Below are 27,627 nucleotides of genomic sequence, written 5' to 3' on the forward strand. Positions count from 1 at the left end.
CTAAAGTTGAGAAATGCGTACACAGAGAAAATGATACTCCGTTTTACTTCAAGTCCGATCGCAGGCAATGCTACGATCCTCGGGCAGAGAGCGCCACGGCGCTCGTTTATTTATCTTATTTTTTTGAGGGGAGGAGGGGTTGTTTTGAGTTTGTTATTACTGGCTAAACCAATCACGCAGAGAAAAAAAGCGCTGGTCACGGCGCATTCACTGTGCGTGATTCGTTCAGCCGGTCATAGCCTATGCACAAAGACGACGAACGAGCGCGAGTTGTGACGATGCAGTTTTGGCGCAGCTTGATTGAATCGCCTTTCTGCGCGATGCCATCTTTGTCCGTTGCGCTGTGGAACGCCTTCTGAGCATGCGCTGTTGCTCTGCTGTGCGGTAGATCAGACGCTGCTGCGTATCCGTCTACAGATCAGTGACTCGGCATTTTGAGCCCGGGTGATGAGCGGTGCAAAGGTCTATAGCCCTGGCTGCGGTCGGGCTTCGCAAAAAGAACGGTGCTCCAGTCTTTAACGTGCCAGAGAACTTCTGGTTCATAAAAAGAATGAACAAAGCCCGCCTTAACACCGCTGCGTGAAGTGTCGATGAAACGCTTAACCACCAATCCTCCAAGTGAACGCCAAAAGAACGAAGAAGCGCGAGATCTGTTCAAATGTTTCGACTATTCTTGTGAGCCAACTTGCCTTTTCTAAGACATTAAACTGTATACAGCCGAAGGCCCTGGTTAGATCTCCAGAGTTGTTGTCCGTGCAGCATTCATGCTTTTTAGCACTGGCGACATAAGTAATCTCGACAGGCTTGCAAAGACGGAGGGACCGGAAGTCGCTCGGGACGCAAGCGGCAGTTCATGTTTGTAAACAGCAAAACGGTCTTATAGGAACAACAGTACCCCCCACCCATATATATATATATATATATATATTTTTTTTCGGTAACTTCAGCTTGAGAGCGAGCGATTTAACCGAAAAGAACACGTTCCTAAATTGTTCGTTTCCCTCTTTTCTTGACCCTGATTTTTGGCGCCTGCCCTCGTCACCGTCCCCCCCCCCCCCCCCCCCCCCCCCCCCCATTTCGGCTCTCATCCCTGCCACAGAGAAATGGCGAAAAAGCGTCAACACGAAACGCGCTTCTTACGCAAACAAAGCGAGAACGATTCTGCGAGTTTCCATATCCGCAAGGGGCACAAGTGTACGGAGGGAGGAATTTACGCCGGAAGGGTAATCAAGGCAGCTGCAACCCAAGACGTGGGCCTCCGCCAATTATACGCCCCTTGAAATCACGATTTGTCGGTGCAACGCCGAAGCCGCGGAGAGGAAGGCATACGTGGCCCACAAACGGACGCGCCGCCCGCAACGTCGGCGATTACCGGCCATTCCAGCCGAGAACAATTAACAGCCAAACGCTCGAACAATTAAATGCAAGGCGGTCCCATGGGCCGGGTCACCACACAACTCAGCGGAAGCTGATCGGCCGACGATGAATGTTTGGCTTGCTACTCGTAAAGGTAGCCCACATCCGTCACACGTTGTCTTCCCTCTTCTTACTAACTAAGCCCATTATAAGAACAAGATATTTATCATTTCGTAATTCCAGAATTGCTAGCGCGATATTCACTGAGAGACCGTTCGAGACAATGAAGCCGGGCGGCGGAACCAACAGGCAAGCGCGGTGTTTTTGTTTCGCGTGAAACATATTCTATTTTATACTTCTCTGACAACCTCCACTTCTCGCCGTAGCTTTCGCATCCTATATTGGAGCGAGTAGCACGACGTGCGCCCAGCGGTAACACGTTATCAATCGTTCCCGTCGACGCCCTTGACACTTTTCTCTCGTCGCGAATAAGGAAACGTTCGAAATCTTTGTACCGCCTCGTTCCAGATAATCTAGCGAGGTTAGCACGCAAGGCGGCCGACACAGCTGAGACGCGGATCTGGGGCTCGGGGACAGGGAACGACTGCTGCCTCGTCAAGCGCTGGTCGTCGAGGTCAACGTAACTTGCCGGGTCTGCATTGCTCGGGGGCGGGCGGGGGAGCTTGCGACCGCCGGAGCGGAATGAAGACGAACGGCCCATCCTTGAGCCAACAGGCCCGTCCAGTGGCTCCCATTGAATCAATGCGCCACTTCCTCTCGGGTCTTTGCCCGTACCGCGCTCCCTTCTCGGCCAATCAAGCCGTCGTTGAGGCCGTCGTTGAGACCGCCGCTTTAGCCCCGGCATGCTCCCCGATGCCACTTGTCGCGACTCGGGCCACTATTTACTCGACACTCCCCGCCGTGGAAGGACAGTATAAAAACGGCTTTTCTTTCATCTGGCAAAACATTGAACCACAGCAAGGTCGCGACGAACCGGCGTTGATTGCTGCCGAGTGGAGCGTATGCGTACATTTGATGCCATCATGGGCAACATCGCTCATAATTCTCGAAGTGAAAACGCAGGGCGCTATAGGTTCTTGTAAGTGGAACTTCATGAGGGCGACACATAAAACACCAGGCGACCTGTACGAAACAGGCCCGATACTTATCGGCTTTCACGCTTGTTCAGGGGGGAGAATGTCAGAAATTTAAATTTCCAAGGACGCCGAATAACTCGGATGTACATTTCTCAGTTATTTACTAACACGGTCAAAATAAGTGGCCAGTACACTCTTAAAAAAAAAAAAAAAAGAGGAGGAGAAATGGAGGGAAAAGTGAAGTTCCCCCCTGTTGCCAACGGAAGGGAGGAAATTGCACCTGTTCCTCCATTTCACCGATTTAGATGCAGCGCAACATTGTGGCGCTTGAAAAAGGGACAAAAATTCCTCCCCCATGTTCGCGGCGGCTGCGGCGGTCGAACCGCCGCGGCCGCTGCGAACATGTTCAATGGCGGTGACGGCAGCTTGAGGGCTTGGTTACCGTCACCAAGCTAGAGCAATCCCACTGCTGCCCATGCGCGGTGCTAGGAGAGAAAAAGCGGAGCTGCGGGGGCTAGCGGAGGTACACTAGTTAAAATAAAAGAGCGAAGCGCGGCGTGTGTCTTGCGAGAATCACACGCCGTCTGTGCGCGCTTCGAGATCGCGCTTGTTCATGGTGGACGAAACCTTGCTGCTGCGATAAGTACAGGTGGCGACTTATCACTGGCATGGCAAGTACAACCACTTCCGTCGCGTTACATGCTCAATATACAACACTACATGGTTTTAAGTCAGAGTTGGCACCCATTAGATTCGGTGTTCCACAAGGCTCTATTATTGGGCCTTTATTATTTATTTTATATATAAACGACATTGTGACTATACCTCAATCACGCGATATTTTATATGCTAATAATTCGAACGTCTTTTTTTCTTTTTTCAAGTGGAGACTTGCTTCACCTCGAACAAGTTTCAATAACTGGCTAGAACATTTATCTGTGTGGTTAAAATATAATCAATTGCTTCTAAACGCTAGTAAAAAAATATATATATTATTTTTAGATAAAAAAATAAACCAGTTTCCAACGATTTAAATATTTGTCGTGAAGGATTAAAAATTGAACGCGTTAGAACACACAAACTTTTAGGTGTCTCGTTTGAAGGAACCCTCAGTTGTACTCCCCATATTGAGAAAATGAAAATCTGCATATCAAGAGCAATAGGGTCATTAAATAAACTCCGGAAATATTTACCTAGTGGTCAAAGTTACAACTGTACTATACACTTGTTTATTCACGACTGCAATGTTGTATACTAGTATGGGGTACAACTACAAAAAGAAATATCAGCAAATTACTAATATTGCAAAAAAAAAAAACGTTCGAATAATTGGAAACCTTCAGAAATATGATCACTCAATGACACTTTTTCGGGAGTATAAGATATTGACTGGAGAGAAAATTATGACCCTAAAGATATCAATCAATATTTTTAACAAGATCAGATAGAGTCAATTACTACAGCAACGGATCCGGGAAACAAGGTCAACTGTTCATTCGGGAAGAGACCACTTGGAAGAAAGGGTAGTACAGGCATTCCATCCTGGTTGCGGGGCGAAGTGGGGGAGGGAGGCCGGATCCGCGGTCTTGAAGGAACGAGTGCTTCACCACAGCGGACGGTTCACCGCCGCTCTTTTAGTTTGCGAGACATCTCCTGCTACTGTGTGCTACATATTAAATAACGCACTCGCAATAAAAATAATAAAGTGAAAGAAAAACCCCGTCGCACTTTTGTTCTCTTGTATGCGGCCGACTTAGTCCATTATTGCGCGGTTCCTCTCGTGTCACGAAACCAGCGCGGCTGTAATGCACGTCCAAGCCTACCCGGCGTCAACAACGTGGATCTCAGGTCTACCCGTCGCAAATGTGTCGCTGCGTTGTTGCTGTCGGTGTCGCTGCGTTGTTGCTGGTGTGGGGTGTTCCGCTTGTGTTTCGTGTATTCTGTGTGTGTCCAGTGTTGTATGTGTATTTACCATGTAGCGTTCCAGTGTCGGGGGACATTGGAAAACAAATTGGCGCTTCACCAACATTTTTTTTTTTGAGCGCCATCTGGTGGAAGTTATATGAATTACACGAGGGGAGAAAGTTTCCTTTATTGGGCGAAAAAAGGTGGCCATTTTCCTCCCTCAGGGGAGGAACGTTCTCTGCACGAGCAAAAATAGGTCGCAACTTTCCTCTCTTTTTAGGGGAGGAAATGTTCTCCCCGTTTTGGAGGAGGAAATTTCCTCCCTTTGTAGAGCAATATATGATACACGCGAGTTCATTCTTTAAGAGAGGAAGAACTACTTCCCTTTTTTTTAGTGTGTATATCTACCCTTGATCATTAGTATATTTGTTACCTACAGAGCCACCGAGCGCCAAAGTTGTGCGAGACGTGATCAGTACCGATCATGTATTGATGATTCAGCTGCCAACTGAATCACGATCATTGCCAGACAAGTTCGTGAAGCTAAGTAAAAACAAATGAGGGTCGCCCACAGACGCCCGGTCTTCAGCTGTCGTCACCTGTGGTGCTCATTAATGTTCCTCCACAAGTCACCTACATTAATCAAGTAACTCCCAACGGTGCTCTGTCTGGCATATCAACAAAGCCGTGACCCGGTAAATGCGGGTCCACACGGCGCTCTGTCAAGTACCCTCCAACACGCGTCGCCTGTCCAAAATCGCCCGATGTCGGGCGAATAGGCCGCAGAGCGACGAGACGGCTTCTCCTTGGCCCGCGCGCGTCGGCTTTAATTAGCAAAACTGAGCCTTGGCCTGACGGGCGCAATTGGGCCGCAGGGGCCCGAGAGCCGACTCCAAGCTCTGCGGCCAGATGATGGGCATGCACAAACGCTTTCCCAGATCCCAGAGCCGGGGAGGTTCGCCGGGAGCCCGAAACAAGGCGCGATTTCCCCCCGTCTTCCATAAATACAGACCGGAGACTACCGGATCGGCCGCTTTTCATCAGCAGGCACCATTGTCCCCTCCGCCCCTCCACCGCCTTGTTTTGCGACGCGCCTCGGAACCGCAAGCGCGACTTGCCCTAACGACGCGCCGCAGATGTTGGCGGCCGACTATAAATACGAGTCGACTTTCGTTTTCGAAGCAACACACGCGGGCGACCCTTAACCCGCTTTCCTCCCGTTGTTTTTTTCTGCCTGTTTGCGTGAGCATGCGAGTCCGTGTGCGGGCGCGCCTTCACGCCTTGCCGCGTCTCCACCGAACGAAGCCTCAACACGTGTCTGTATTTAGAGGCCTCAGAAGCGGAGCTTAAAGCGCGAACGAGCGTTTGCATTGTCACCGCCTCATCGCCGTCCGACGACGGTCCAATGACCCACATTCCGAAGGACCCCGAGAAACCGGAAAGTGTAATTTCGGCGACAAAGCGTGCCGGGGCGACTCGGCTGAGATGGGCGGCCGGCGATTGCCCCAGAAAGAAATAGAAAATAAACGGCGCAACTCCGACCAATTCGACGAGCCGTTTTGTCCTTGCTGCCGCTCGGTTCACTCTTGTTTTCTTTCCTAATAAAAATAATAAAAAGGAAAACGAGGTTGTTGAACTAGCAACCACAGCTCCTTTCTGTCTCAGTGTGGAGTACTAGACGAGGCCTGCATGTGCTCGACTTCTGACATCGCCCCACCAACCGAGCGGGGGCACGAGTGCAGCCTGAGCGCTCGACCGGGAGTTGGGCTGTCAGTGGACTCTCGGCGTCACACTCGGGTCCGACTGCCGAGTCGGCGCCATCGTAGTCGACTGACGCTTAAGAAAGGAGGCGGAGGGGGTGAGCAGGGCTTGTTTAGTACAGGCGATTAACTGGAAACAAATAACTGGGGCACTATGGCCTATGCGGCTCGAGGTCGGTGACACTTTCCAAGTTGGTGCAAAGTGTTCTCCCTGGGATTACGGGTAAAGTGCGACGCTGCTCGTTGAACACCTTGTCCTTTCTACGTGCATGCGGGACTTTTGCTCATGGAATCACTCCTGTTGAAATCGGAATTGCGTTCGTAATGTCGAACAAATGTTGAACAAATAAAGGCGGATGTTTTAATGCATCTCGATGGGGACCAGATCGTCCGAGCAGTAACGACATAACGTGGAAAATGGTTTTCCTTTTTAATCGAAAACAAGTGTGCCGTAACGACGAAAGGTGTTACAACCTCATTGTATAGCCGAATACGAAACTAAATGCCGTAGAAAAAAAAAAAAAAAAAAACTGAGAACACATTAATTCGTAAAAGCGTCCTCCGTAATAACTCCCCCCGCGCACGCGAATGCGACCGAAACGATCCGGTTGAGCCCCACGTCGTTTCAGCTTTCTCCGCAAAGCGTCCCGATCATTAAAACATTTCCAGGAAAGTGACGACCATTGTGCTCTTCCGAAGTGGCCTAAACGACACTCCACACTACTCTCCACGCGAACAATAACCGACACTCGGCAGTGCCCCGCGCCGCCGCCAAAAACCACCACCGCCGCCGTCACCTCGGACGTGCGACACAGTGGCGCGGATATCCGCCACGACTCGAAACGACGGCAAGATTTCCCCCTAATGGCAGCGCTCGAATAAAACGTAGCTCCCGCGGCAGTCGCGTTTCTCGCCGGGGGCGTCCCCTACTCTAATATCCATTTTCTTGCCGCTTACGATCGTCCACACACGGGCCGAGCGAGGCATAGCGCCTTACGGCTTCCGCACGCGATAGCCAAGAGCCGGAAAGACGGGCTCCCGAGTGGTGGCCGCTATCGCCTCGCCGACGACTGCCGAGATTCCGAGGGGGCAGCCCGGTAGCGCGAGGACATCGGGGCTCGGCGGCGGCTCTTTCATTCAAGCGTGGGGCATCTCCCTCTCCCGCCTCATCCGCCGCGCGTAGACATCCGGCACGGAGATACTTCGCCCCCATCGCGCCGCGAGCAACGCCGTCTCTGAATCGGCCAAACTTGGGCTCGAGTAGCAGGACCAGTCCCCAACGCTGTTACCGAGACGGATCAACTGGCCTGGAATTCAAACGGACAGTCGTAATACGTGTAATTTTCTCGTCTCCACCCCACCCGGTTGCCCCCACCCATCTCCTTCCTCTTCTTTGTGTCTCGGAAACCGCGAGCAGGCGGTATGTAGCGAGGGCGAAGACGGGCACGATGCTGGGCGGCCGAGAGGAGGCGGCCGTGCGGCGCTCCGGATCGAGATGCCGCATTTTTAGACGATCGAGGGCCGTGGATAGAATCCGAGTGCGCCGACTGGATCCTTCGTGCGGCCTTGCCCCCGGCCCTCTCGTTGTTGTTGGACTACAGACACCCGTGCTCCCCCGTTCGAAGGTGGCGGGCACATTCCGCGAGTAAAAGTGGTCTAGTGTGTTTCGGAGGCCCGAAATGCAAAGCCTTCTCTGCCTCCTCCGAAGGTCGTTTGCACGCTGCCGTGGTTCTCAATGGCAGGCGGCGCTCAGATTCCCCGATAATCGGAAGAAAAAAACAGTTGAAAGCAAAGCAATTGGATCGACGATTCTTTTGTGACGCTTGCGGAGACCATGAACCGTCGCAGACGATGGAAAGAATGGTGAAGTAGACTCTCACCAACTCGTTTCAATACATTTATGTGAGGCTAGAAACAACAAAATAAAGATACGTTCACAACGTCGAGAACACGAAGAGAAAATTCGGTAAGTTCTGCTCGCGACAACGGTCCCCTCTTGTCACGCACCGATATACGCTATCCCGCAAAACCAACGATGCGAAAGGTTATGTCACAGGGTCACCCTCTCGCCATCTTTCTTTCTCAGCGGTCGCCCGAGACAAAAGGTAATAAAAAAAAGGGTCAGTACAGCCTGGAAACGCCGTGTTTCGGAACTCCTGCAACAACGGTGCCCCATTTCCGTGAGCTGCGGGAGCAAACGGGCAGAAAAAAGCGGTTGCTCGTTTGCATCCGCCAACGGAGGACCGTTTTTTGTGTTTTTTCCCCCCTAAAGTCCGATAACAATTAACCGCGCGCTCTCAGATCCTTGCAAGGTCAGCACGTCACGGAAACGCCACCGCGCGGTCCAATGCAGCCAAAACAAAAGACCTTCCATGGTACAAAATACCCCACAAAGCAAGGTCACTTGCGTTATCTTTCGCATCATTACGCAAGTTAACCACGCACGTTCCCACGTGAAGCACGGACGACCACCACAAGACGACTGGCCACAATCTCCCGTTTATTCAACGCGGCACGAAGCGCCTGCGAGAGACAAAAGGGGCGATATGACGACGAGCACGACACTAGAAAGTCGTACTCTCTGCACGCGACTAGAGCGACAACGATTTTGAGATCGCGACCTAAGCTCGGGTGCACTGATCGCACGACCGATTAAGTTACTTTAGAACCAGAACCTCGTGCCAACTGCCATGGAACCCACCCGAAGCCGGTTTGGATGCATCTTTGCTGCTCGAATGCCCATGCCGAGGAAACAATGGGTCGGCGCTTCCGACGTCCTCCGGAATTGTTGTCTTCCAATCGTGTTTTGCAACCGGCTGGGTCGCCTTTCGGACGACAGCCCGCAACTTCGGACCGTGAAAATGGAAGGCACTACAGCACGCGAGAAAGCGAGTGAATACTTGATTTTAACCGAAGACATCAACAATGACGTCCTTGTATTGGCTACGATTGTTGTGGTGAATCGAACCAAAACGAGCGCGCGGTCAGAAGGGGAGGCCCTGTGTTTCGGCTCACGCATCGAATTACGTCACTAATGGCGCGTTTACACTCGCGGATTCGCAGGCCGGATCCGCGCAGGCGGAAAGTCGATTTTGGAGCCGGGTGGCAAGATCGACTAGTCGCTGGCGGAAAATCTGCATATGGGTCCCAGACTGATCCAGATTTTCCGCCAGCGACGAGTCGATTCCGCCACCCGCGGCTCCAAAATTCACTTTCCGCCTGCGCGGATCTGCAAGTATAAACGCGCCATAAAACCGCTTTTTGTCCCTTTTTTTTTCACCTACTGCCCGATGAATTTGGATCCTTTTCAGTGTTTCGCGCTCGCGTTTCAAATGGGCGCGACGTCTGGTTGCTAAGTCCCGGTCCCGTCAGCGTAATGAGCCCGGTCTCGGCGGCCGTCATTTGCATTCTGGGCCCCCGACGACGCGAGACAAAGAGAAAGGGGGCCAACACGGGGGGCGCCTCGCAGCAACTGCAGCTCGATCTCAGCGCGACATCTGTTCGCACGGCGAGGCGCGCCCCGACCATCGCCTCGGGGCGACGACATCACATAGCAGCACGTCCAGCGCTTATCGACGAAGGCTGGCGCGCTTTCCCAGCGCGCTGCGTTTCCCACGGAGGCTCGCGGCGGCGTCTCCCTGATCAACATGGAGCCCGGCGCGCCGTCGCGGGCCTCCCGGTCCAGCAACTACACCGTCGAGATTCTTTTCCAAATGTCGAGGTGTTCTCGAACGAAGCAAGATGTGCGCCGGTGACCAATGGGAATCCATCATGCGCCAACAGACAAGCGTGGGTATACGACGGAGCTCTTCTGCATGGGAACTGCGCGGCGGGGCTTCTGGGGAGACAACTCGTTTCCGCAGAGCGCGGAATCTTTTATTTGGTTTAAATCCCATTTTAAATTAAGATTCATCTTGGTAGTACGGAAGTGGATACGCGACTTCATCCGGCTCGGCTGAACGCTGTCGCGTGGGAATGAAGCGCGATTCGGAACATTTGGACTGAAGCGTCGAAGTGGACCAGGAAAGTTTGGAGCCTGAACGCACGAAACGGAAGTGGAGATGGCTTCCCTCGCGTGCGCGCGGTCCTGACAACGAGGTTCCATTTGGGCGACGGTCGCCGGCATTCGTGGGCAAACGCGAGTGTGGCTTCGGTTGGGAAATAGACTACATTTCTCCGGGTTTTGGAGTCCACAGGAAACGGACCACGCGGGTCAACATGCGCTCGAGGAGCGGACGGCCTGCTTTTCGATTCGTTCGTTTTATTTGACCGTGAGAGAGTTGCGCGACCTCCGACCATAGAGAGACTGGAAATGCGATCGCATTAGCAGGCGACTGTTGGTAACACAATACTTCGTGCATTGAACGACGGGGAACAGGACCTAGGAAAAAAACCGCGCAACGTGACGAAGGCAAGAGAAGCTCGCGCATGCTGTATGTTTGCGACAATTCACACGAAACGTGCCAAGACTGAAGCTTTGAGCTAGTGGTGGTACATGACTTCAAAGGGCGAAAACAGCGCACACAGACCACAAAAGAAAAAAGCCTAAGCACAGCGCTGCTTTGCAGTGCCGAGTTGGCCGTCAGCGCTGTGTGTGTGTGTCTGTGTGTGTGTGTGATTTTTTCTCTCGTGGACGTCTTTTGTGTGCACTGTTCTCACCGTTTAAAAAGAATTCAAAGTTCCATATTACTGTCTAACACAAAAACAAAATAAAAAAACCTGACACAATGCAAGGCGTCGCCAACGCTGTATCAAACGAGAATAGTGGTAACTTTAGAACTAATGCTTCTAATAAAAACGGAAGTTGTGAAGAAAACAAAATTACCGGCCCGTTTAATTAAACCTTACGCGCGGCTTTTCGTGTTGTTTGGACAGCACTGTTTTCATTCTAAAGCAACGCCAAGTAGGCGTCGTGCTTAATAAAGTACTACAAGTATTTAGAAAAAAAAAAAAAGCAAAACACGAAAAACGAGATTCGAGGCAGTATATGTTTCCAACTATTCGCACTGGCGCCTATCAAAAGCTGTCAGCTGTATGATCATGGGCAGGACAACAGTGCGAGATCCGTGACGCACAAGACATCCTCAGAGTTGGTGCGTATGGCGCGTGCTTTGTTCGCCTTCTAAAGCCACGAACACGCCCGTGCTGGTGGGCCGTGGAGATCGGACGTTGGGCTGTGGATTTGTGAACATTAGAAAGGTATATACACCGGGTGCCGGCTAGAGTTTGGAAAACACGGCACATTGAAACTTATCTGCACACGTTACAAAGCTCATGTCTTTTTGCCACATAGATTTCCTTCTCAAACAAGGACGTATCACCTTGTGTCGCTTCTCCTTTCCGTCAACGCGCTGTTCAAAACTTCTAATGCGAGCGCCAGCGGACTTCGGCGCATTTTCTTTGAAGAGAAAAGGAGAAAAGCCGCCATAGCTCGACAGCCCCCACATTCCAGCGTCAGGGAGGGGGGATCCGCCATTGTTGCTGCCCCTGCAGCAGGGGGCAAGGGCGGCGGCGGCACCTGCTGCTGCTGCGCCCCGCAGCCAAGCGTGCAGAAGACGCCGATCGCCCCGAGGAATCCGACCGTTGCTCGGGGACCCCGGCGGCCCCGGAGGAGACTCGGGACCCGACTCGGGGAGGGAGGGACGCACGCCGCGGCCGTTTCAAAATGACGCGCCGGTTGGGTTGGCTTCGAGTGCCTGGCCGATGGGACCTCGCGCGCCTGGCTCACTCCTCTCGAGCATCGGCCACCTCGGCGTGTGTTGCGACTTTTAAGTAGCGTGCGGTTTGGTCAGAGCCAGATTTAGAGAAGATGCTGCAACACAGGCATGCGTCATAAACCATCCGCAAATCGAACGAATTTCGGCACACGGAAAGAGAGTTCCACACCATTCTTCGAATAAAGAACCACGCGTGGATATTTATCGCACACAATAGAAGATATGATTTACAGGAAATCATATCTGCGACTTACACAAATAAATACCCCCGCTTTTTTTAATTATGTAGCAGTTAAAAGCAATAGCAGTTTATTAACAGCATATAACACGCAGTTAAATGCGTGCTCTATTTTTTTTTTTTTTTTTTTTTTTGGTGCGTGTTTTTTTGTTTTAACAGCAAGCTCACTTCCGAAAGTAACGTGTTCGGCGCGAGTCGAAATTGCCAAAATTTTAAGGCAACTTTGAATCTTCCATGGCAGTGGTTCTCGACCATTGATGATTCGCGGACCCCTTGTTGATCGGTGGAGATACTGGAGGACCCCGTTCGTGGTGGGGGGAAGTGAAAGGTATAGGCTAATTATGATAATGATTTGATAAGTGGATATTATTAAGGGGTGGTGTGAGGTAGACTTCTCTCGTTGACATATACACAAGAAAACTCATCCGAAAATCGCAACGCTTCTTCTCAATCGGATAAAAGACAACTTTTATTGCCGGGGTTGACTGACGAGGTAGGGCTTCGCGGACCCCTAGAATGCCTTCGCGGACCCCCCATTTGAGAACCACTGCTCCATGGGAACGCATTGCTGGGCGTGCGCGGCAACCTCCCGATGAAACTGGTTTGCGATAGACAACTAGTTCTTACAACCCCACCAAATTGCGCACGATAGACCAATACATAATGAATGACAGTCGCTAAAATACACACCGATGCACGCAACACGCAGCCAGAAGATTCGTCTCAGAACAGACTCCACACCGAGGTGGCGGAGGCACTTATGCAAATCCAACCTCGGAAACCGGAATCTATATGAGCACAGATAACAGGAGTTTTCATGAGTGGATTGCTCGTTACCCGAGCTCCTTCTACGCCTTCACCGAGGGGAAACGAGAGGGGCGTACATTCATCGAAGCGGAATGCGCGTGACGATAGATGCCCTTCTCCGAACGAAATCGTCAAGAACCACACAAATCAAAAGTCGCCTCGCCGTCAGCGAGACGCCGGTGCGTCCACACGGGCTAACGCTGGCCGCAGTCCAAGGAACGATTGGCGCTTACACGAGACGTAACGGTAGCCCCCGTGCCTCGCGTATAAAAGTATTCCCGGAAGTGTAATTAGTCAAAAGCGAAGACCGCAAATGAGACAGGGGAGCTCGGAAAGGATGTTCGGTATAGGGCCTCTCATTCAAAGACCCCCGGCACCTTTGTGTCGGCAACGGATCACAGGATTCGCACGAGACCTCTCCGCAGCGTGCGCAAGGACGTGGAAAAGAGATGCGACACCCTTGGCTCTTGCTTCAGGCCGCCGCTGAGGTCAGCCGCCCACCGCTCGCAACGCGCGGCCCCTTCGCCCAGGGGCGCGGGAGCGCGAAAGATATTTTCCTGTCCGCGCTCTTTTTGCCTCACATCGGGTGTCACATCCCATTCCCGTAACAATCGCATCGCCAAACCTTTTCTAGGTCTAATGTCGGGAAGCTGCTGTTTTTTTTTGTTTTTTTTTTTCTTACGAGCTTATTCTAAAGATTCCGAAGTTTCCTGCTTTCTGTTATGACGGTATTTGTTTCTTCCTCGTTTTAAACGTGCTTGATCTACCTCCGACGAAATACATACCGCTTTAATACCCACTATTATTACATCCGACCGACGTGACGAAATGTTTGATTGTCAACTGATAGCTTCACTAGGTATCAACCTGCTGTGCATCGTCTGTTACATCTATACTCCATTTTATACTTTACAATAGAAGTGCATCACATAATTGACTTTATATTGCCTTTATAAATTAATAACTCGAATATTCTCGATTAGATTGCAATTGTTTTATGCTATAGTCGCTTGCTCGTTCCATTATATCCGCTGTTGTTTGACTGAACTCTTTATTTACTGCACGTATTTGGTTATACATTCTATCGAAATCGGAATACTTCACCTCACATTTGCACACCGGTTTTGAAGTAGCCGGTTTCTAAATGAAACCAATTTCTTCATACCCCCTAAAAGAACATGAGACACGCAACCGCAATGACTCGCTTCCCGTTACAAAGTCACCTTCCCCTCGCAACGCGCAAACGCATTTTATGTGGACCACGATTATCCCCTCCATTTACGTTGGACCATACTTGGGCATTTGTGGACATGCCTGCATAGAAACAGCGCGCTAATAGCTTCGCGAGTGCAAGCTGTCGAATCCAAGCCACCGGAGATCGAATGCGGCACCACACGTGCAACGCCGAGCATCGGCTAACCAATATATACACAGACGCGCCTACGTCGCCGCGCGCCCACACGAGGAAAAAAGGCGGCCGGCACTCGCGCACCTAAGCCAGTCTTGACCATATCGAATAGCGAGCTGTCATCTCGGGCGTCGTTTATCCGGGCGCCGACGCAGGAAACGGCGGTTATGTGGGAGAAGCTCGTGACAGCCGTATCTGGCCGCGGCGATTAGGAGAGACGCGCTCTCAGGTGCGGATCACGACGTGAGTTGGAGAGATTAATGGGATCGTCATTACCTGCTTACGGGCCCACTCGCTTCGGCGGGTAGGCGCGCGAGCTTTGATCCTGCTTTGTCTTCGAGAAGCGATTTTCTTTTAAGTTGTCGACTCGGGAGTGTCTCGCAGCAGTCGATAAAGGGATGATTGAAGGCCACGGTGCTCCGACTCTTTCATTTTTATGGGACTAGTTTGTCACGAAGAAAACAACGCTTCATATTTTCACGATGTGGGCGGCGGAAACGGAGGCAGCGCCAAGAGTGTCCAAACACGGGAATGCACACAGCGTCGTCGAACGCCACTTCGAAGCCGGTGGGTGAAGTTGGACACAGTTGACGCCGACCCGACTATTTCCGGTGGTGGCTGTGCCAGAGCATTGCTTCCTTCGTTTACAGAAAAAGAAATTTGGGGGCGGAGGGAATGCATTGCATACCATGGAAGGCGGTCGCACGGACAGGAACAAGGACGACGGGAAGAGGAATCGCTTGACAGCCCACCCACAAACGCTGTACTGCGAGTATTTTATGCTTGGCAAAGGTAATACGTGTTACCAAAAGATTAAGACGGGGGCAGTAGGTATTCATGCCGCAGATACTATGCGTTCAGAGTTCACTTTTGCGGATCTGTTATATAATCCGGCATCTGTGCAAACACTACCGCGCGATCCACGTTAACGCCTCCAAGTGAGCAGTCATACCGTACTTGCCGAATTGCCCATCTGCAGAGGACACACAAGCCGCCACATTTCAAGTCAGATTCCCTCGAAACGTATATTACACCACCAATGGGACGTTTCTGCACGATGATCCGCGAACTGATGGCTTTCTCCAGAGTGGCTCTCTTTCCGAACGCCCCAGAAGCATATTCGCGGGAGAGCCATTCGCTACCCCTTCCAGCTTTCGGCACCACGGTGAAGACGGCGTCTGCCGAGATCGAAAACAAAGGAGTCCCGCGTTGTCAACGGAGTGGCTCGATCCCTCGCCCATCCATCATCGATCAGCGGGAGCACTATCCGCACCGTCGACTCCCGCTAACGACCTCGGCTCAGGGTGCGCGACCGTATCGAAGCAACCGAGCCAAGCGGCTGTTCCCATATGCACCAGCGCTCTTCATATTCGAGCGGCGACCCCCGTCGAAATATCGAGAGTTGACCACCTCGCGAGTATAGACAAGTAACGCAAACGCGTCGTTCACACCATACTTAGAAGTAAAGTCTGATATCGAAGATTCAAGTGTTCTCCCACGCCTTGCTCTCTAGTGTATTATTTCCTGATCCGCGTCACTGGAGGAGCTGTCCGAGACCGGCTCAATTGGCTTCCACTTCAATTGCAAAAATAAAAGAAAGAATAAAAAATAAAAAGTTCATTTATTTTGTTCAGGGAAAAGTTACATATGCCACTTCTTTGCGAAATGAGAACTCGCGCTTTTCATTTTCGTAAATATTATTAGCAAGTCATTACGTCGGGCGTAGAAACACAAAACCTTTGTTTACTTACGTTCAAGGTCCCAATGTTTACACGATCGAACCGATGGACACGTTTACACGATCGAACCGCTCCCTGAATATTCAATTCAAGTTCGTCCCCTTTTCTGCGTGTTCCTTCTGTCTTGAGTTCTCGTTATTATTAATAGCCGCCAGCTGCCCTAGTTCTTGAGTATCATTACAGGGAGCCGTTAGTCGCATCGCCCCGAGGACCTGGAAGAGCTCATCGCGCCCGTTGGTGGTCCGGCCGTCCCTCCCCGAAACCCAGGGTAGTCACGGCGGGCCTTCAGCGCCGAGACCGTCGGAAGAGATGAAGCAGCCGCCCGGACTCGACAACGCATTTGCCAGCCTCCCGGGGGAAGCCTTCCAGGGAGCAACGCGATCCCTGCCGAGGAGCCGAAGGGGGCCCGCCCGGGCAGCTGGCCCGCCTCCCCTTGTCCCCGCGGCTAGGAGGCGCATGCCCACAAAGGGGACGCCGCCGTCGACCGGCAGACACGCCCAGCAAGGACCCTGGCCGCGTCTTGCCTGAACTACCACGGCCTTGAAGCAGGACGCTGTGGTCCAGAGACGAGTGCAGTTCATTAGCTCGCGCACGCGCGGCACAGGCTCGGCGCCGACGGACAATCTTGCCGTCCGTCACTCGCTTTCTTCGCGGCGAGTTCCCTGGCCCGCAGTCCGCGCCGCTCGACCGCGCGGAGGCACGATTTCGCCGCTGTTCACTGCTTTCCGAAGAGCCTCTCCATCGGAGCGTCCGCGCAGGCCCATGAGGACATGGAACTCAAAACACGACTTCCTTTTTCTTTTTTTTTCTTTTTTTTTTTTTGAGTGGCGTTTGTTGAGGACAATGCGTTTGATAGACTTATCGTTCTTGTCTCGAGCTTGAATTTGTTATCGCTTCCAGCCGCCCGTATTTCCGCACATACGCTGGAGCCTGGAAAAGACCAGCACAACGTGTCCCTATCAAAAAAAGAAAAATACGAATAAACATTCAAGTCGGCTTCTTGCGAGTCACCAAAAATAGCTTTTCCAGCTAGAAGCACCTTGTTTCAGCTGAAGAAACTCGTCACTAAACGTGAAATTAAATATAACCGTAATACAATTCTTAGGGTAAATTAGGGATGAGTAAACAGACATCCAGCTCCAATTAAAGATGAGATTGTTTAATTTGATGTATATCCGAAGTAAGCTTTAGCTGGATTGAGCTCAAAACCAAATTCGAAATACACACACACACACAGTCCAAACTCTGAACCGAGATCTGATCCAAACGGCCATGTCGCCTTCTGTCACCTTGGTCGAGAATCTAAATTCAGGAGGAATCGATACAACTTAAAGTACTCACGCGCAAAATTGTTCCTTGAACGCATGCTAAAGAACAAAACAAAAATGAAAAAGAAAAGAGTGAGCCAATGCTAGTTAGAGGAGAGTTCTCACCGCGTACGAATTTTCCCTGAGCGTCTTCGAATGCATCGCTTTCTATTTCCGTCAATGGTCAGCACCATTAGTTCAAACAAAGGAAGAGCCGGCCCATGATCGCCGACAGGCGCCAAGAAAGGCGTCTCTGCAGGGGCGGGAATTCGGCCCCCGTCCGCGGTGCATGCAAACGCCGCGCTTCTCGCCGCCGCCAGGCTAGCTCACGTAGGAAAACCCCGGAAGATTCCGGCGAAGCCACACCCCTTGCGCCCAGCCATCAAACCGACGTCCACTGGAGCTCTACTAGGCTCTAAAGAGCGGCCAAAGGGCAATTAGTTAAAACGATAAGCAAGACAAACACTCATGACAATCTGCGAGGTGTGCCCCTCTTCGCCGCGAGGGAAGTGAAACGATCGAGCGGAACGAAGCAGGTCAACGACTGGCCGATTCCTCCGAAAAAGTATTAGCACAGTTTCAGAGTTCTCCTCCTTGCCCACTCCTTGTGTCACTTTCACCGTAGACTCGAACTGGCTTTAACAAAGAGAAGAACGATAAATGATACAACGGTGACGAAAAAAAAAAAAAGGAGGTATATAAAGGACAGACTGGGCCGCTGAATTTTATCGGGCGCGAGCGAAAAGTGAGCCGTCTTCCGCCAGTGTCGGCAGCAGACCCCGCTGGCACGAAACCTACTTTTCGGAGGACGAAGCGCGCAGTTTCTCTTTTACCGGGCGTAAATTGATTTCTTCACCTCGAACGCGCCAAAGACGACTGTCTCTGAGGAAGGCGCAGGCGAATCGGTGACATTCTTCGCGAGACCGGCGCTTTCCCCGAGCGCGCAGGGAAGAACGCAGTTGTGGGGGGTTTCTTCATCGCGACGCGGTCGCGTCGTCAAGCGGAGAACTCCGCCTGGACAGTTCCTCGTTTTCTTCCGTTTCGACCGTGGAAAGACTGTGCGGAACCAATGGCTTCTCGTCGCGGGCGAGAACGGTGCCCCAGAGACGAAAATCAGGCTCAAGGGCGGACACGAGGCCCCGGGCAACGGGCCGCGCCTAAAACGGTTGGGCACGCGCCGCGAATCGAGGGGACTTGGCGTGGAGCGTCACGACGGCCGGCACTCTCGTGACCGCGGGGATGGACGCAGATGCACAAGCACCTGACACCATTCCGCCGAGGAGCGCATCTGCAGCGATTGACTGCCTCGTTCCTCAACTGGGAGCAACGCTTTGGGAAGGACACCAGAGTACGGTCAAACTTCTGCTGTGCAAGATGACCGCACACCAACGCATACGATGAGCACTTCTGGCAAACTGGCACCCCGTGGTCAAGAGCGCACCGTGGGAGTGCTTGGTTTGGAGCGTGCATTTCCAAGAAGAAATAAAGCACATAAAAGGCAAGAATCGACTTGAACGACTTGAATACTTTTTTTTTTTTTTTTTGGCGTATCTAGAGTGCTTAGAAAGGATTTGATCACAACGTCGTTAGGTCCAACCGCAGTCCAATGAAGCCAATCAAGCAGCGCCAAAAGTGCATCGTCATGGCGCTCGTTGTCTTTGTATCCTCGATTAAACCAACGACGCAGAGAAAACAACTGGCTACAGAAACCACTATTGCTGGTCGGCTATGAACTGCGATAGCATTTGTCGCGAGACTCACGACGCAGCTCACTGTGAACACGACGACGAAAATTTTGAGTAAACAGATGGATTACGACGCAATCAGCGCCACTGCAGCGGCACTTCGAAATTGAGTGATTACATCGTCTCTGTGTAATCGTTTAGTGCTCAAGCCGTTTCGCCACCAGCATTGCAGCTTTCGTGTGTGTGCCTTGCCCTATCTCTGTGGAATCGTTGAACGTTCAAGCTGTTTTACCATCATCATTGACCATGTACCAACTAGCTCGACTCGAACCGATAACTGCTTCGTAGCTTGGGCGCAAATGTGAATGTGTGTGTATCTGCCGCTCCGTGTATGCGCGGCGCGCGTTTATCTGCTTCCTATAGGACAACGTCAAAGACAACGTCTAGCATGACCTCTAGAGCAATCTCAACGGCGACCTCTAGTATGACCTCAAGAACGACGTCGAGTCGCTCTTGAGGTCGTCTAGAGGTCTAGAACGACCTCTAGAACGACGTCGAGGACGACGTCCGCATACGCGCGGCGCCTGCGTATCTGGACGTCGTGCGTATGCGGAGGCGCCGCGCCGCGGATACGCAGGGCGCATTCGAGACCAGATTGCGTATCGCGAAAACAGGGTGAAGTAGCTAAAGAATGCTATCGCATTTATATTCAATTAGACAGGGTTTTTTTTTTTTTTGCATGGGTACTCCCTACTCTGCCTTCCAGAAGAACAACAAATGATAGAACTGAACTCGTCAAAACTGTGTTGGAAAGGTACGGACCTATTATCGCTAGGGAAACGTTTCTTTAACAGATTTATACATAAATATAATTAAAAAATCAATAGTAATAATACGAAAAAAAGTAGCTGGTGACTATGCACAAAAAAAAAAAGACCTAGAATGAGGATAGTGCGTTTGTCCTCATTTCTATGCCTTCTCGGGTCTCCGGTTTTCCATATTATAAATCAATAGTGCAGCGACGTTCGGGGACAAGATTCTGCCTGCGTTGCTCAGTCGAAAATTAAATTATTCAACGTTCAACAGCCGGGACAGGGGCTTCAAAATGGCCCGCACTTTCACACTGCGTGTTCGATATCGACGTTCAGAAAATTTGCGTACAAACATTACAGGAACTCCTTGAAATACTCAATCGAATAAACCAAAGTTGTAAAGTGAGAATTACGAAGCGTCTACAACCCCAAATGTGACTGAAATGTCGCATGTTGGAGATCGTTGCAATTGGTGCCCAGAAATGTGTTACCTCTCCGTTCCCTACGTGTCTACGCCCTGCGCGTTTTTTCTCCAGCCATTATACGTAACAACTTTGTTTCTGAACGCGAATTCCGGATAAGCAACCAGGTTCCTGGACAGATTAAAAACCCTCGCCGATATTTATCCGTAAATAAACTCCCGAGTCGTGCAGCTATATATATATATATATATTGCAAAGTAGCTGCTTCTATCAAAATTACGGGAAAGCGGCGCAGTACAATGGGGCGTGCGGACATTAAACTGGAAATATATATATATATATATATATAGCGAGAGAGAGAGACCAACCCGGCGGCCCTTACGTCACGCAGCTGCGGGGGCGCTGTCGACGGCACTGCGCATGCGCCGAAGTTTTACTAGACGCAAATCCTGGTTCTGCACACGCGCAGTGCCCACACTTCGTGTGGGCAAACGCAGGCTTGTTTTTAAACAGCCTGTCGGTCTACAAAAGACGAAGATATTAATGAGCGGGAATTTCGGTTTTTCTCGTGAACGTGGGTCGTGTTACCAAACATGTATACGGATGCGAGTCATTCTCTTATAAATCGGCGAGCTTGAGCGATCCAGACAGCGCCTCGATCCACGAAGCTTCCCGGCACGACGGCGAACGCAAACCTTGAGTCTCCTTACGTTCGTACATACTCTCGGCCATCAAGACTCTCGAGAGAAATGATCGATCGGGCGAGGGGCGCACCCTTACCGAAACCGTTACGTTTGCAAAGCGACCGCGACAAGTGACCTTGCGCGGTAATAGCCAGTGCAGCGCTGACCCGCTCAACTCGCTGCACGCTTCGTGTGCGAGTCCTACCCCCAGTAAAGTGAAACACGGCTCGTAATACAAGTCGCCCGCAGATAACAATCCTTCGAGTCGAGACTTTCGTAAGTCTTTCGCAGCAGCCGCGCTGGAGGCGTAACCTCTTTTAGACTCGTTTAGTTTATACACTCTAAACTTGTTCGCACCCTCCTGAATAGAAATACTACGGGCGTGAAGCAACCAACACCTTATGTGGCTTGCAACGTAAGGGCGAGCAGCACAGCCACGCTACAATGTTTCGCTATTAAGCTCGTTCCCTTCTTTTTTCTTTTTTTTCGAAGCTAGTGATATCCTGTTGCACGAGGAGTAATATAGAAATTTAAGCGCCAAACCAACGACGGCCATCAAATCTCATGCAGCGTGGATGAGACCGGATTGAGACAACCTGTCATTCTTGTCCAGCTCGCTTGCACCTTTGCATTTAATTGCATTATAATTACAACCTGGGCTTCTTTAACGCGCATCCAAAATCGGAATTACACGGACACAAGGTCTCGCATAAACAAAGCTTCTGAGGCGAATAATTCTCGCTAAACGACAGAACAAGATGTTTAGTGGCTTCAGGACTGTGGTCTCAATACTGCATCTGTCAGCGCCTACATCGTCCAATCGTGCAACCCGAACTCCCAAGAAGCTGAGACAAAGGTTGCACACCATCACGTATTCACGGTCAGCCACAGCTGCTGAGTGCGTTGCTGAAATCAGAGTTTCGCCACGTCCGTCTCACACCGTCGAAGTGGCTGTTCTTGACATAGGGTAAGCGAGTTTGCCAACAGCTCGGGCCAATTCCTCCCACTTATACCATGATTACTTCGATGCAAGATAATTCTTGAAGACAACGGTTCCAAAACTTCCGTATGTACACCTCAAAACAAAAGCCAAAAACTGCCACAAGAAAAAGAAAAAAAAAAAGAAAAAACAACGAGACCTTAACTTTATAAGACCGCTGATTGAGTCGACAGCCGTACCCTCGTCACACATCCGTCCGCCGTCTACTCCGCTCCCCGATCATCGCTAATGCGGCAATAAGTAAAGAATGACTGCTATTAGGTCGCGGCAAGCACCCCCCAGCGAACGGAGACTGTTTGGCCCCCCTGAGGATCGAGTCGATCGAGCAGGGAACAGCGGCGCCTTCTTTTCCCGTGAGATCGCCCAGGTGGAAGGGAGGGTACCCCCCCCCCCCCCCCCCCCTCTTCGCGAGGACGCGAGCGTCCTTGGCGAGGCCCATTAAAAACAACCACCCTAAAATGAAAACGGGTCGCAATAACTGGCCCGCAGGCTGGCGTCTAGTGGAAAACTCGCGTGTCACTTTTGCCGGGACACCGGACGGGGAGGTCGCGGAACCAGTTTGCGAGCAGCTGGGAGCCGCGCAAGCCTTTGAACACCGTGTTTGGGACTCTCCCGGAGAACTTGGGAACCTCGGAGGAGAGCAGTGAACTCGCCGTCGCACTCCGCTATCGTAGCCCTCCGAGGGGTCGTGTGGGAAAATCGCCAGGAATGACGGATACGCTTGGCGGCGATCCGGTGGCCGCAGGCGGCCCTCCTTCGCTGGCCCGTGAACACGCGTATTAATTATTTGGCAGGGCTTATTAGGGCCAGTAGGGCTATCGAATACAATTAGCCAACGCTCGAAAATAGTTTCAGCTGTATTTTGATGCCAATTAGAAAACGGAATTTACCAAGCCTGTGCGAATACGATTGGACGTCGCTCGACGCCCAACTCACACAACACAAAATCATAAAGCGGGACGACAAAAAACGAAACAAAAAGGAACAAGGTAGAATACAGAAAGCTGTGTCAAAAATACCCGCTAGCAGAGCATGAACTATGTTTTATATTTATATAGTTTATGAGATTTTTTTTAAGGCTCCAGGTGAACCGACCTGGTTAATCGACCAGTAAAACGTTTCGGAGCTGATAACCCCTTCGACGGTCGCTCTAGTGAAAGCAAATTCTCAACGTAGCCCTTCTTTTTTTTCTTTTTTTTGTTACTAGTCGTGTTGTGCTTTTTACGTTCGGGGTATTTCTTCGGTAACGGGGTTACATCGCCTCGACAGGCCTTTGACTTTGGTTTCGGAGGCCTTCCTGCGGCGTGTTTCGTCTCCCACGGAAAGTAAACGTTTGGCTCGTGTGAAAACTTGAGATTGGGCGAGTTGGTTGTTCATGTTTGTCGACGTTTAGCGCACTCAAAAAACTGTCATTCAAGCATTCACACACCCAAAGAACACTCCTTTCACACAGCGCTCACTAACTCGCGTGGCTCGTGTGGCTCGTGTGGCTCGTGTGGCGCGTGTTACCAACTTTGACCTAAGACACACCGCCGCACGAAGTGATATTTCGTATTAATAAGGCGCCAGGTATTGCGTGAGCCAAGTTCGGCATTATTCAACTGTTTAGAGCGCTTGGATCACGCCGATGTAAGGTGTGCAGCGCGTTATTCGCTCTCGGTTTCGGCAGAGTTGAGGGAGTTTCACCGTACGACCGCACTCATGCGCATCGTTTTCAGGCGCGGCAATATATGCGAAAGCAACGCTCGTTCTCAGGATCGCGCCTCTCAAAAACAAGAGCCACCAAAACAACTCCGACCCTCCTCGAGAAACCGCGTTGCCCCCTCCCCTCCTTTTTTTTTTTTTTTTTTTTCTTTCCTTTTTTCCCTTTCGAGCTGCACGATTTCCGGTCGTGCAACCTTCGCTCATTCACGCTAAGACCTTCTCATCGCCCTTCCCCTTCTCTCCATCTTTGAGAAATACACACATGCTAACGCACACACACACACCGATGCGCACCTTACAAACAAGCAAATGCTCTAATAACTGCTGCGTAATAAAAGAGAGAAGATGAAAGCACAAGAAAGGAAACGCGAGTAAGCGAAACCACGACCCACACAAAGCGTCTTCCAGTATACCTGTCCGCAATAGCCGGAGGATTCGCAGCACGAGCAGCGCGTCAGGGCGCACACAAAGCAGCAGCGGCCCGGCGCGCTGGTGGTTCGGCACATGAAAGTAGGGCTTGCCTCGCCATGGGAAATTTTCGTCGCCCCGCGATAAATATGCCCGGGGTGCCGGGGAAACGCGGGACGACTGCGCAATCAAAATGCCGCAGAAATGCGAGGGGAGAGAGATCGCAGGAGAGGAAGGTAGGCCGAGGGGGGAGGGCGGAAGGACGAGAGACAAACAGACGAAGAAAACTTCTCTTCTTCCTCCCCCCATTCAAGCGGATGCCGAGCCTCAATAAATAAACAAAGCGGGGCTCTCCCACCAAGGTGGCGATGACCGGTAGTCCTAAGCTGCATATATATCAGCTGCTCAGTTGGTCTTCGTCTAAAGTGCAAGGAGCATGATTTTGGATAGGCAGCGGATAAGGACGGTCATTTGTAGGAGGCGACGAGCAGGAGCTCAAACTTTACCGGGGCGCACCAGCACTACCGCCGAGATGCGAGGTTTGAGAATGAGAAGGAACGATTTCTCGTTGTCGCCCACCTCGAGTAGTCGTACCGGATGCCCTACTTTTTCCCTCCTCGATCAATAACGCTAGAGCGTTATGTCACACAAAATATAATAATCCCATTGGGAAACAAAGACTGACCAGAAACGGCGACGCCCTACATCTGTTAAGTTAAACGAGACTTCACAGTTGCCTAGGAAGTGTGACAGCTTTGAGCAATCGGACAATTGACATAATGATTGCATTATACTTGCTACGAGGCGTCTCAGTTATATAAAATGCATGTCTATGTTCGGAGCAGGGATAAGCAGTATTTCAAATACAAGTATTTGAAATACGTATTTCAAATACTTTGTGTATTTTGCATTTGTATTTAATTACAAATTGGGTAATGTATTTGACGTGTGTATTTAAATACTAAAACATGGGTATTTCAAATACAATTGAATTAAATACAATTTTGTGGGCGAAAATACATTCCTCAAATTTATTGTCACTGTACTGACCAGGAAGAAAACTACGTTCTGCACCGAATGCAGTGTCTCTCAATCAAGCACAAGCGTTTAGTGGCTTTGTGATTATGGTGCGAGTCCAGGGCAAGAATAGTGACCAAACCGACGTTCACAGGCAGAGTGGATAAATAAGTGCCTGTAACAACTTGTGATGCTTTCCAGCCTGATTTCCATCCATATTTTTGCCTGGAACATTCTAAATGCGCGGGTCGTCCAGATTTTCGGAACTGGTACGAGTTGCAACAATAAAAAATTCTCTAGCTAGTGCGGCGCGTTTTGGTCGTCTCGGTTCTTTGTTGGTCTATTCCAAAATGTAATCGAGAAAAAAAGTTGCTTGAAGCTCTGTACTTTTTTCACCTATTACTTCCAAGCTGATTACATTTTTTGGTGATTATATTTCTATTGGGTTACTAGAGCATCGCACATTAACTCCCGAGTGTGCGATGCAAAATTAAAATGAGATAACCGGAAACCGGCTGCAGGTGCCCTGAAGTCGCTGACGCAAATTTTGAGAAATGTATTTGGAAAAGTATTTGGAGGAGACCAAATACCTTTGGTTGTATTTGTATCTTGTACTTAAATGCTTTTTTGGAAATGTAATTAGATTTGTAATTAAATACATTTTGACGAAGTATTTTGTATTTGTATTTCAATACATATTTGCATGTATTTTGCCCATCCCTGGTTCGGAGTGTTCTCGCAAATTTACGGTAACGCGCAGACCATGATGCGAGACCGTACACAACGGCCTGAGACAGACGACTTTGCAGGCATGCCAACGCGACTTTCCTATCAACGAAAGAAGACCGAGAAACAGGCCCCTATCGTAAACAGAGGAACAAAACCACCAGCGATCGCAGCGCGACGCCAACATCTTGGTAAAATCCGACTCCCAGGATACGACCGGTGTCGAGTGACGAACTCCCATGATCGATGGGCTCATCGCGAAAAAAACGCCGCAAAATTCCGAATCGGAGGAGAACGCGGGAAGCGAAAAGGCGGACGCTGTCGGCAGGTATACAGTTACCAACGTCGTTCGCACGTCTTCAGTTGCCGAGACAGCAGCAAAACTATAGACTTGAGAAAGAAAAGAACCTGCTAGTAATTAATGGGATGTCAGCGGGCTCTCGGCGTATTAGCCATTAGCGTCGCAAAAATCAATTAAGTTCGCCCATAACCAGGCACTTAACTAGATAGAGTTCTCCCACGAACAACAACACAAATACATGAATTCTTTGGAAGGCAGTAGAGATTGCCTCTCGCTTAAATAACCGAACAAACGGTATAGTACTACGACGGAGGTCTTAGCGAAGAGACAAGTGAGAAACTATACCAGAAGCCGAGTATTGATACGAGGTTACGAGACGGTAATCGCATAATCAGCGCGCAAGCAGAACGGCCCTTGTCATAAAACATTCCTGCACGGAGACAGCCCTAAGACCCCTGCCCGTTTCTTTCTTACCGATGGGTGCATCCATATTTCACAGTACACGGTCCACAAGGGCGAGCAAGTAGGAACAAAAATAATTCCCGCGTGTTTATACGGCCCGTCTATCGGGACTAAAACTAATGAACGGGAAAGCTTGAAAAGCGAAGCAGCTGCACGACGTGTCACAAACTCGTTTGATCGTAAGCGACTGCTGCAGCATGCGCCGGCGGGCGATGACATGCAATGCCACACACACCACCCGCATATCGAGTCCTGCCAGCAGAACGGACTGTTTCCCGGAACCACAGAGGTCCACGCGGGACCGTCGACGATCCAGATACCTGAAATCGAGAAACGAAAGACCCCAAGAAGGGAGGCCTTCGGCACGACACTCGAGAGGAGCAAACTGGACCGTACCAGGTGACACGAAGGATACCGGGGACGCGTACAAACAAGGCCATTGATAGAAGCAGCGCGCAGAGCACGAGAGATGAAGAAGAACGTCTGCAGAACGGCGCGAAGAAGAGCACGATCGTCACGCCTACGGCATAATCCCGAGAGGCGGAGGATGGGGAAAGACCACAAGAAAAAAAAAGCGTTTCTGTTCTTTTTTTTTTTCTTTTTTCCTGACAGAGGTCCAACACGGTTTACCAGGGCATCATTGGCAGGGCCATTTGCGGCACGCACTCGACTCCATTCAAAGGGAGCTCGGCCCAAACCATGTGATCTCGAAGAGACGTGTTCGTAGAGGAAAGGTAAAAGCCATAACGACGGAGACGATCGTCGCAACTATACCTTCCCGAACGCGCGTTCCCGATCCTAGTCCAAATGTGGCCCAAGTACGACGGCTGGCTCCGTTTCCCTAACACGAAAGTCGTTGGATGCAAAGAAAGAGCAAAAAAAAAAAAAAAAAAGCAAAAACAAACGAGAGACAAACGATGGGACATACCCGTCACGCCGAGGACGCCTAAAACGGAGAGAAATAAAATATTTACCTTTCTTTGTTACAAGGAGTTTAAGCGACGAAAGTTTTATTTATAAAACTACGCAAACTGCTAAGTTCCCATAATGTATGGTGATTCATTCGCGTTCTT

General features: G+C 50.6%; 1 protein-coding gene across 2 annotated transcripts in view; it reads right to left on the reverse strand.

The window, feature by feature from the left end:
* The window catches only part of LOC8029073, a 97,124-nt gene that overhangs the window by 56,243 nt on the left and 13,254 nt on the right, over positions 1-27,627 (reverse strand). The gene's annotated exons all lie outside the window — the stretch shown is intronic.

This window comes from Ixodes scapularis, unplaced genomic scaffold (genome assembly GCF_016920785.2).
Source record: "Ixodes scapularis isolate PalLabHiFi unplaced genomic scaffold, ASM1692078v2 PGA_scaffold9__187_contigs__length_104089568, whole genome shotgun sequence".
Classification (NCBI taxonomy): Eukaryota; Metazoa; Arthropoda; class Arachnida; order Ixodida; family Ixodidae; genus Ixodes; species Ixodes scapularis.